General features: G+C 47.0%; 1 long non-coding RNA gene across 1 annotated transcript in view; it reads right to left on the bottom strand.

Annotated features, from left to right (window-relative positions):
* Positions 1 to 6,921: 6,921 nt before the first annotated feature.
* Positions 6,922 to 9,556, bottom strand: part of LOC130167298 (uncharacterized) — a 9,711-nt gene continuing 7,076 nt past the window's right edge. Inside the window, exons 2-3 of the long non-coding RNA XR_008827260.1 lie at positions 7,396 to 7,520; positions 6,922 to 7,012 (exon numbers count right to left, since the gene is read on the bottom strand). This is a non-coding gene — a long non-coding RNA (uncharacterized LOC130167298). The remainder of the gene's footprint in view (positions 7,013 to 7,395; positions 7,521 to 9,556) is intronic.

The raw sequence follows: 9,556 nt of genomic DNA, 5'->3' as shown, positions 1-9,556 counted from the left end.
AGGATAAATGATTTGCAAATGATACACAAACGAGTGAGTGTCCCGTCCTGAAGAGGCCGAGGGTCAGAGAGGCTTCACTCATCTGAACATGACAGTTACAAAAAGAAAAAAAGGATAAATATTTGTTTCTTTCACATGTTTTAACCTATTTATAAAACAGATATTTTATATTACTGCTGTAACTTTCCAAACATTAGTGTTTCATGCTGCTTGATTGTTTCTTTACTGTGTTTTCAAAGTGTCAAATTAACAGTTAATAACAGAAAGCGTAGGTGTCGGCGCTTCCATGTAGAAGAGACAAGACACTGTAATATCATGTGAACTCTTTACTATCAAATGATGTTGCATTTTTGTGCTGGTAGAAAAATCTGAAATCTGAGAGTTAGCTGAAAAACTACGACTAAAACTAAACACAAACCGACGTGGCGGAAAGGAGAAGTTTGATTATTGGACACCTGCTTTATTATCTTAATAGGTAATTGTGTTTAATATGACAAAACTAACAGCATCACCAGAGACGTCATGGCTAGTAGTGGAAAACTAATACTGCAGCAGAGGCTTTTCTGTTCACACAGGTGATAAACAAACAAACAATAACTGACCTCACTCACCTGATAGTTGAACAGCTGTGAAGGATTACAGTAAAAATACATTTTCTGATCATTGTTGTCATTTAAACTGTAAACGGAATATTTCATAACTGTCTTTTTTTACTCATAAAGACTGTATGTGACATTTATCACAAAAGAAATCTCCTGCAGGTGCCAACACACACACACACACACACACACACACACACACACACACACACACACACAGTGTAAATGGACAGTGTTGCAGACTGATGCTGTGTCTGTGTTTAATTCTGTAAAAGCTGCACTCGCTGGTAATTTACTGATCTAAAGACTTTGAGACTGGGGTACATTTTTGTGTGTTTAGTTTCTGTGTGTGTGTGTGTGTGTGTGTGTGTGTGTGTGTGTGTGTGTGTGTGTGTGTGTGTGTGTGTGTGAATGAGACAGAGAGCGAGAGACAGAGAGCATCAGGCATGGAGGAGACCCCCTTCTGGCTATCCTCTGAGGGGTTGATGATACTAAAGACACTGGAGAGCGCCCCGGCTGTGACCCACCCACCCACACACCCACACACACACACACACACACACACACACACACACACACACACACACACCAACCCTCCAACCATTCTGTTCTCTTTACAACTTTACAAAATAGGCTTTTAATTTAGCTGGGCGGCCGGGGCGTGTGGGGCCCGCCAGCATCAATCATCATGAGGAGGCTGAGGAGGCCAGGCCGTCCCCTGGGCCCTCTCACTGACGAGGATGTCCCTGCACACACACACACACACACACACACACACACACACACACACACACACACGCACTCATGCAGACTCAACACACTTCTTCCTTCTGCTCTTTTCTACAGACACTCGTTCAAAAAGACCTCAAAACCTTATCATTCTCTCAAACACACACACACATGCATGTGCACAAGCATGTGCATGTGTGCACACACACACACACACACACACACACACACACACACACACTTAGACCCCCTCCATCCCCTCCAGGCTGTAGATGATGAGACCAGACTGAACACAGATGGGAAATGGAGGGAAAATGTGGAAATGAAGCATCTCTCCCGCTCTCTGTATTTTTTAATTTCTTATTATATTTAATCACAAACAAACCACATGACAATACATGTTCAAGTGTGTTCACTGTGTGTGCAGCCTCACCAAAGTCTACTTTCTAGATCATTTATTTTTCTTTCTCTTTTTGTTCATCTTTTTTGGAACCCTTTGTACGATCATGTTCTCCTCTAAGCCAATTTGTATTTACATTGCAAACATTCATTTCCATTTTGGGTTCATGTACCTACCTTCTTTGTTAATTGGATTTGGATCATTTCCAAATGTTCAGTGTGTACCCAGCAATAATTATATTCCCGAAGAGATCTGTATGAATTTTGTCACAGACTTTGACGGCACATCGCCGACGTGACACTGATGTTTTTAGTGCGTGTGGAAGACGCCGCGCGTGAACCAAAATGTCAGCGGGACGTCTGAAAGACAAAGAGCACGTCGCTGATTTAAAACAGTCGCCAGAGAATTATCATTTTACTGCAAAGTTCAGCACATTTAAACTGAATTCCACTTATTCTACTTCATTCTTTTACTTTCACTCATGTATTTGACAGCTGTTACTTTGCAGATTAAAGCTCAATAACTTAGTGTCTGACTTCCACAGATTTCAGGGAGTCACATGAGACGCGTCGATGTCCCAGATGTCCTGACTTTTACCTCCAAACACACTGAATCCTACATAATACCTCCATAATACTGTGATTTCATTAGACGCCTCTTGCCTGGTAAATGCAGATGTCTTTCAAACTTCACATCACCAATTTATAAAACAGCCATCCTGAAGAAAGAGTAAGCCGCGTCCCAGTTCAGAGGCAGCGCCACAGCGGAGCGACGAGGCCGCACCGGATTCGAAGGCTCCTTCAAATGTGTCCTTCGTGCACCAACATATCCCAACATTACTTGCGCGCCGGTAATGAAAATAATACGTCAGTAAACAGCACTGAAAGTCTCAGGGTGGAAGAAAGGAGTTAAACCTTCAAGTTTCTGTCAAAAAAAAGTCATGTTGTGAGGGTTGCTAGGCGACAGGAGCCACGACACAGCCGGTGACGCGAAGACAAAATCCTCCGTAGACCAGGCCGTCGCATTTCGGTTCGGCCTGTGTGGAGGGTTAGGGTTAGGGTTAGGCACAGGACCCCGATGACATCACTATGACCTCATCAGCGTTATTCTCTCTGCCTGTGAGACACTAAACTGTTTGAATTCGAATAAGTAAACTAACAAAAATGAACATGATGATTCAAGGCACCAATAATGCGGCTCCTGCTTTTTAATGGTTCTGTTGTGATAACATTATTGTTCTTGGTTGGAGGTGTGTATCATTAACACTGTGGGAGCCAATCAGAGCCAACTATTTGAATCCAGGATCAGTGTCCGGTCCGGTCTCATGGGACTACAGTAATGATGTCACCTTTAATAATGTTTCAAACACATTAAACACTGATTAAGAAACAATCTGGAAAAACCAGTGAAGCCGATGATTTTGACCAAGTTTGACCATCACCACCGACCCTCAGTACTCCACCCCCCCCCCCCCCTCTCTCCCTCTCTCTCCTCTGCCTCTCTCTACCTCTGTCTTCCCGGTTGTGTGTAATCAGATAAACTGAGCCGAGAGGTGCGATAAGGAAGGGTCTCCCTGGGGTGCTATGTCGCTCCCTCCTTTCCTCGCCTCCCTCCCCTCACCCCTCTCTCCACCCGCGTACCCCCTCGCCTCTCCACCCCCACCCCCCTCCAACCCCACAGCTCTATCTTTGCTGCCGGTGGCGATGGTGGTTTTAGTATGCATAGAGCTGAGCTATCTGCTCCACTGCACCTTGACTCCCCCCAACACACAAATACAACCACGTTCACACAAACTCACCACCACAATATTCATCCATGCACACACACACACACACACACACACACAACACACACACACACACACACACACACAGCACCATTACTGATGCTAGGGGAAAGGCTGTAGCCATCATAACGAGTCAGAAACACACACAGACACACACGCTGTCACACAATAGGTCCAACCTCAGAGAGCTTGTATTTTAAGTCAGATGCTGTGATGTGTCGCTCAAAGGAATCTGAAAGGAAGTGGCAGCAAAGTGGCAGAAGCTCTTTCACATGTCAGAGCGCTGCACTGTTGATGTTGATGTGGGAAACAAACAGAGACAGTTTCCCTGCAATTATTGTCTTAGTGGTCTGTTGTGCGTCTCACTCTGTGGGTCTGTGGTTTGACCTTTCGGCTCAGTCTTCTGCTGTACCCGTGTATGAGCGAGAGCATTGTAACTGATCAGTCTTTAAAGCTGCTATAATCAATATTTTTATAATATCACCGTCAAAACAACGTTTCAGCTCAGTGTTCATCTGTCCAGCGGCTTCAGCGGCGCCGCTCTGAACACGTTGTTTCCACAGAGAAAGATCAACATCTGTTAAACCAGACGACAGTCAGAGAGCAGCTGATGAACGTGGAGGAGCGTTGAGCCACTAAAGAGCCAGATATCTCCAGCAGGGAGACAGCGAGCCCACAGGCTTATTATGACCCACAGTTACGTTTTGTTGCTAGGCGACATCTAGTGGTCGTAGTAATTACGACAGGAGCGAAGGGAAGAGTGTCGGTGACGTAGGATAAAGAGAGAGAAAGTCCACAACACATGTTACACTTCTTATCACTGTAACCATGACAACAAAGATCGTCTACTGTTCAGGAAGTACTAGTTTGAACCCAAATCACCATCTTTTCCTAAAGCTAACCAAGCCACGATTTGTTTATTATTGTAACCGTGACAACCAAGGTGCGGTACGCCTGCCCGCTGTTTCAGGAGACGCTCCTATGGGTGGTGCAGTCAGGAGTTGGTGGGGACCAAAAACAGAGCCAACAGAGAGGGAGTGCCGGACCTACGGTCGTTATGTTAACGGGCAACACCGTTCCCAGAGGACGATGATGTTGCTAATGACTGATTCACGACAGAATAAAATGAAGACAAATTTATTGATTATGGTCTATGGCCAATCATCGCCACAAACATCAACACGTAAACACAAGCTGGCGGGTGAAGCTCAGGGTCACACCTCCACTTGGTTTTTCCACGGTCACAGAAAACCACGACGTCCCACCAACACCACAGAATCATCTGGGCTCTGACCCGCTCAGTGTGACAGTATTAACATGCATGAACTGTTTATATGCTAACTCTTTAGCACAGATAAACTGAGGGTTGACAGAAGCAGCACTTTGACAGGGACAGTCAACGTGTTGTGTTTATTCTGGGGATGAAATGGGTCAAACCTAAACTTTGTCGCAGCACAGGAAATTGGACTTGTCAGGTGGAGTGACGTGTGTGTGTGTGTGTGTGTGTGTGTGTGTGTGTGTTGGGGGAAGGAGGCGGTTGTTAGCCTGGGCAGCTACCCGCTGGTGATAAGACAAAGGCAGGTTGTTTGCTGTCTCTGTCTGCGCTGCCTGGCCATTAAAGGGAACCTGCCATCAGATGGAGGCCGGGCAACTGGACACACTCACACACACACACACACACACACACACACACACACACATTCCTGCTCCCGCCTCAGGTCCTTGAACCTGTAAATCCATAGTATGTGTGTGTGTGTGTGTGTGGGTGTGTGTGTGTGTATCCAGGCTTTATATCCAGGCTTTATACATGCTCAGCCAGTGGAGTGGAGCTCCAGCTATCCTCCCATAGCATTGCTTTGTTTTGTTCCTGGAGAGAGAGAGAGAGAGTGTGTGTGTGTGTGTGTGTGTGTGTCTGTGCTCAGCGTTCAGTCCTCCAACAATATGAACCAACAGGAAACATCAACACTCCAGCCAGTGATTCCGTCACGCTCAGACGTGGTTTATGTACGAGCTGACGTTCATCCAGGTCTGAAATTCTTCTCTCTCCACTTCCGCACGCCCGTCGCTGCGTGTCGTCTGGAGAGTCTGCAGAAAATCTGACCTCGGACCTGTGGTCACAATCTGAACCAGGACCTGGTTTTGTGCAGGACGACTCTTCAGAGACGACATGGAAACAGATTTACACAAAAGAATTGAGACGAAAAGTTTCCAAATCTGAATCTGATCCTGAATCAATTATTTAACTTTCCTTTACAATTCGTAACCAACTGAGTCGACTTCAAACCTGTTCACACACAGTCTCTGTGCGACAGGTATCTCACTTCCAAAACTGCATCGAAAACACAACCAGGAAAACTCAAACACACGGAAACAGCCCTGACAACAGGTAGCATTAAAATATGGATTATTGTCTGACTTCTATCCAGCCAATCATTTACAATAAAAGCCGAAGGTTTCAGCTCTCACATGGTTTTTATTTCTTGTCTCTATCTGCTTCAGAAGCTGAGGAACAAAGGTTTCTAGTGACAGCGTTGCATTAGGTGAATCTTTACCTGTAGCTAGCTGGCTCCTCCCCCTCCTAACCAGCTGGTTAGCAGGTTGAAATCATTGTCTGGATTGTCAGCAATAGATAATCAATATATCTGGGAATGGGACGATCTGCTGTATTTCACTGTCAACAATTTTCCCTTGTTGTGTTCAAGGGTCAACAGAGGTCATCTCCGTCTCCTCCTGACGCCATGGAAACATCAAGTGTCTCTAGATCGGTGTCTGAATGTGAGGAATCTGCAGCGGCTTCAGTTTTAATGGACGACGCTCCGTTTAAAGTCGTTCATGTTGTTCAGGAGTTTGAAGAAGCTGCAGGTAACATCAGTTACGTGTGCGTGTATTTGTGTGTGTGTGTGTGTGTGTGTACCAATCCAAACACCACCTGAACCAAAGCTGAGCCTACAGCAGAGTGAGGCAGCAGACACCAGAATCCAGACTTCTACTGACCAGAATAAAACTCCTAACAAACACACACACACACACACACACACACTTGCAGGAAGCTGGGCCAGTGGCAGCTTCTTTGAGCTATGGCCACCACTGGCTGGGCCTGATGCAAAGCTGCTTAACAGGACTCATCTGGGATCAGTGACAGATGGACAACCTGTCCTGGAGGCCTGGGCACCACCGGAGCTCCAGGAGACAGGTAAACCTGGTCAGAGGCCCCCCCCCCCCCCCCCCCTCCCCACGGAGCCGCCGAGGACGCTTATGGTGTAATCGCAAGATTTAACGGTCAAGGTGCAAAGACACTAAACATGCACCAAAACACACACACACACACACACACACACACACACACACACACACACACACACCATGACAACAGAGTCTGGGTCAGGGCCTGGAACCTCTTCTGGGGGGGGGGGTATCACCTTCAGTCTATGTATCCAGAACCTGATTCAGCTCGTTCTCCTGGCGCCGTGGGAGTCCGTCGTCGTCCACAGTAACTTCCTGTAAGACAGAGGCCGTTACGCACGCGTAGGATTATTGTTCATATTGTTTGTTTTCTTAAATGAAGTTCTGTACATGATTATCCAGCGTCTCCGTTCCGCCTCCGTTTGATGCGACTTTTAAAAACACTTAAAAAAAGTGCGAATACACAAAAACTTTGTCACTGTGACGAGAGTAAATGTAATTTGTAACTTCCAGGCCTGAGTACAACAAACTCACTGACTCAGTGTCACCGTTATATTTTCTTCAGAGCTGATGGAAACTAATGCAGTGTGATGTAATTAAACCTACAGAGTCTGTCGATGGAAATCCTGACGTCGTGTGTTCAGAGAGGTCGGCGTGTGAAATCATGTGGTTTTACTCCATGTAACAAACTGCTTCACCTTATTTACTGTGGTTGTGATGTCAGCCGGTATTCACACGTGACCCTGCAGCAGTGACGATGGCGGCGGTGATGTTTGATTGACAGGTTATTTTTTGGGGGGGACGGTGGTAATTGCATCAAACCCTGTAAACAAAAAGAAGAGGATTGTGGCAGACACACACACAGACGCAGGTTGTCCCTCAGAGCTGCCATGTCTGTGACTGCAGCGTGGCGGGGATGGCCTCTCCGTGTCACCGCGCCGCCGCAGCGCCCAGCGCTGCACGCCACGTTGCATTTCACACTCGCTTTGCAGCCGCCAGTTGAGTCATCAGCAGCTAAAGGATGGAATTAACTCCTTTGCTGTCATCCTTGGCCCCTCGTCAATGGCTCTTAACTCATTTGTTCTTATTTTGCTGTTGTTTCACGTCCAAAACGGTATGTGTGGCAATGTCAGGGTGGTGCTGGATGGGTATGTGGGGAGGGCAATAATTAGTGTTGGTATTGAAAAGTAATAACAGTATGGATTAATGTGGGAGAAGTGGAGTGGAGCGCATCATCGAGTGAGACAAATCCAATGCTGGGAATTGGCAGACAAAGCAAGAGGCAGTCAATAGGGATTATGTGGGAGCTAAGCCGACCCACTTTGGCTGGGGGAGGGGAGGTGGTGGTGGTGGTGGTGGTGGTGGTGGTGTGGTGGGGTTGGGGGGGGTGGGGGGGTGCTTTGATGGTGGCGGTGGCAGCTTTTGGACTGGCACCGATACACACTCATGCAGGTCGGCTTGCCGCCGCCGCCTCAGCAGACGCCGCACATGCTCTGTGGTAAAGAGTGCGGGGCAGAAGGGTGGAGATGGCGCAGAGGGGTGGTGAAGAGGAGGAGGAGGAGGGGGAGGGAGGACGGGCATCTTGCTCCCTCTATTTAGCTATCGTGACTCCACCCAACCCCCCCCCTCCCTCCCCTTCCGTGAGTCCATGAGGCCCTAGATCCCTCTGCCCCCTAGGGGAGGTGGTGCATTGGCGCTGCCAGAGCCGGAGTCGGTGCCAGCTGGGCAAACACCCAAGTCGTTGACAGAATAAACACCTTGCAAATAGAAGCAGAGATGACACAGCCTCAGAAACAGTGAGCGGCACGACTCCCCCTGCATCAGCAGGTCCACGCTCGCTCCGTCACTACACGAGGCGACGGACTGACGGTTACATCGATATCTCTGCTCTCACTGTATCTGGAGATAAAATAGTTTTATTTTCTAAATTATCTCTCTCCGTCTTATTGTAGCATGTGGCTGCTAATCAGGTTTATTTGCTCATATCTGGAGTTATAGACACTGTTTTTCTCTTTTTATGACACCGGAGTCTGATGCTACTCGACTGTTTCCAGTACCACAAAGGATTTACAACAACATCTCGTCACTATGATGCAGGATTTATACCAAAGTTTCACTGTTTCAAACTCACTTATTAATATAACGAAGCGTCCAGTGGCGAACCTAGAGTCTGGAGGGTCACGGGCAAAGAAGCCCGTCGAAGAACCCCTCCACATGCAGACTATGTAGACGTCACAATGTACCGTTGTTCCCTAAATTTCTCAAATGCAGGCAATCGGTAGACGCTAGCTACAGTTGACATCATCGAGGGGCCCCAGCAGCATCGCACTGTGGAGTGTTTTTATAGGAGGGTTAAAGGTGTCGTTAAGCAGAGCGTCCATTTCCACTGACAGATCGATACATGATTTATCAGATCTAACATGTTCATTTCCTGCACATACAGCGACTCAAAAAATCTGATTCCATGTCATTTAATTTTGAAATATGAAAAAGTCACAGCAGCAGCAGCAGCAGCAGATTTCAAAATAAAAGTAAAGCCTAGATCAAATGAATCAAAACTTGGCCTTTCAGTGCTTTTATTTTGAAATGTGTTTTGGTTCTAAAGGCCATGCGGCTGTGGAGGATTGCGCAGCAGGGAGAACGGTCACCGTGCACATGCAGGTTTCCACCTCTGAGACATTCAAAGCAGATTTTTTTTTAAACTTTTAAATTGAACTTGGGAGCGTCCGGTCATCACATTATTCACCCGCCCTGGATCTGAAAGCGTTGCATCAGCCGGCTGCTTCCTGCTGCTCCGTATGTGGTCAGCACTTCCTCTCAGCTGTGGAATGGATCACATTTCTGGACTCAACATGCAAA

Source organism: Seriola aureovittata, chromosome 4 (assembly GCF_021018895.1).
Source record: "Seriola aureovittata isolate HTS-2021-v1 ecotype China chromosome 4, ASM2101889v1, whole genome shotgun sequence".
Taxonomy (NCBI): Eukaryota; Metazoa; Chordata; class Actinopteri; order Carangiformes; family Carangidae; genus Seriola; species Seriola aureovittata.
This window is presented reverse-complemented; position numbering and strand designations above follow the sequence as displayed.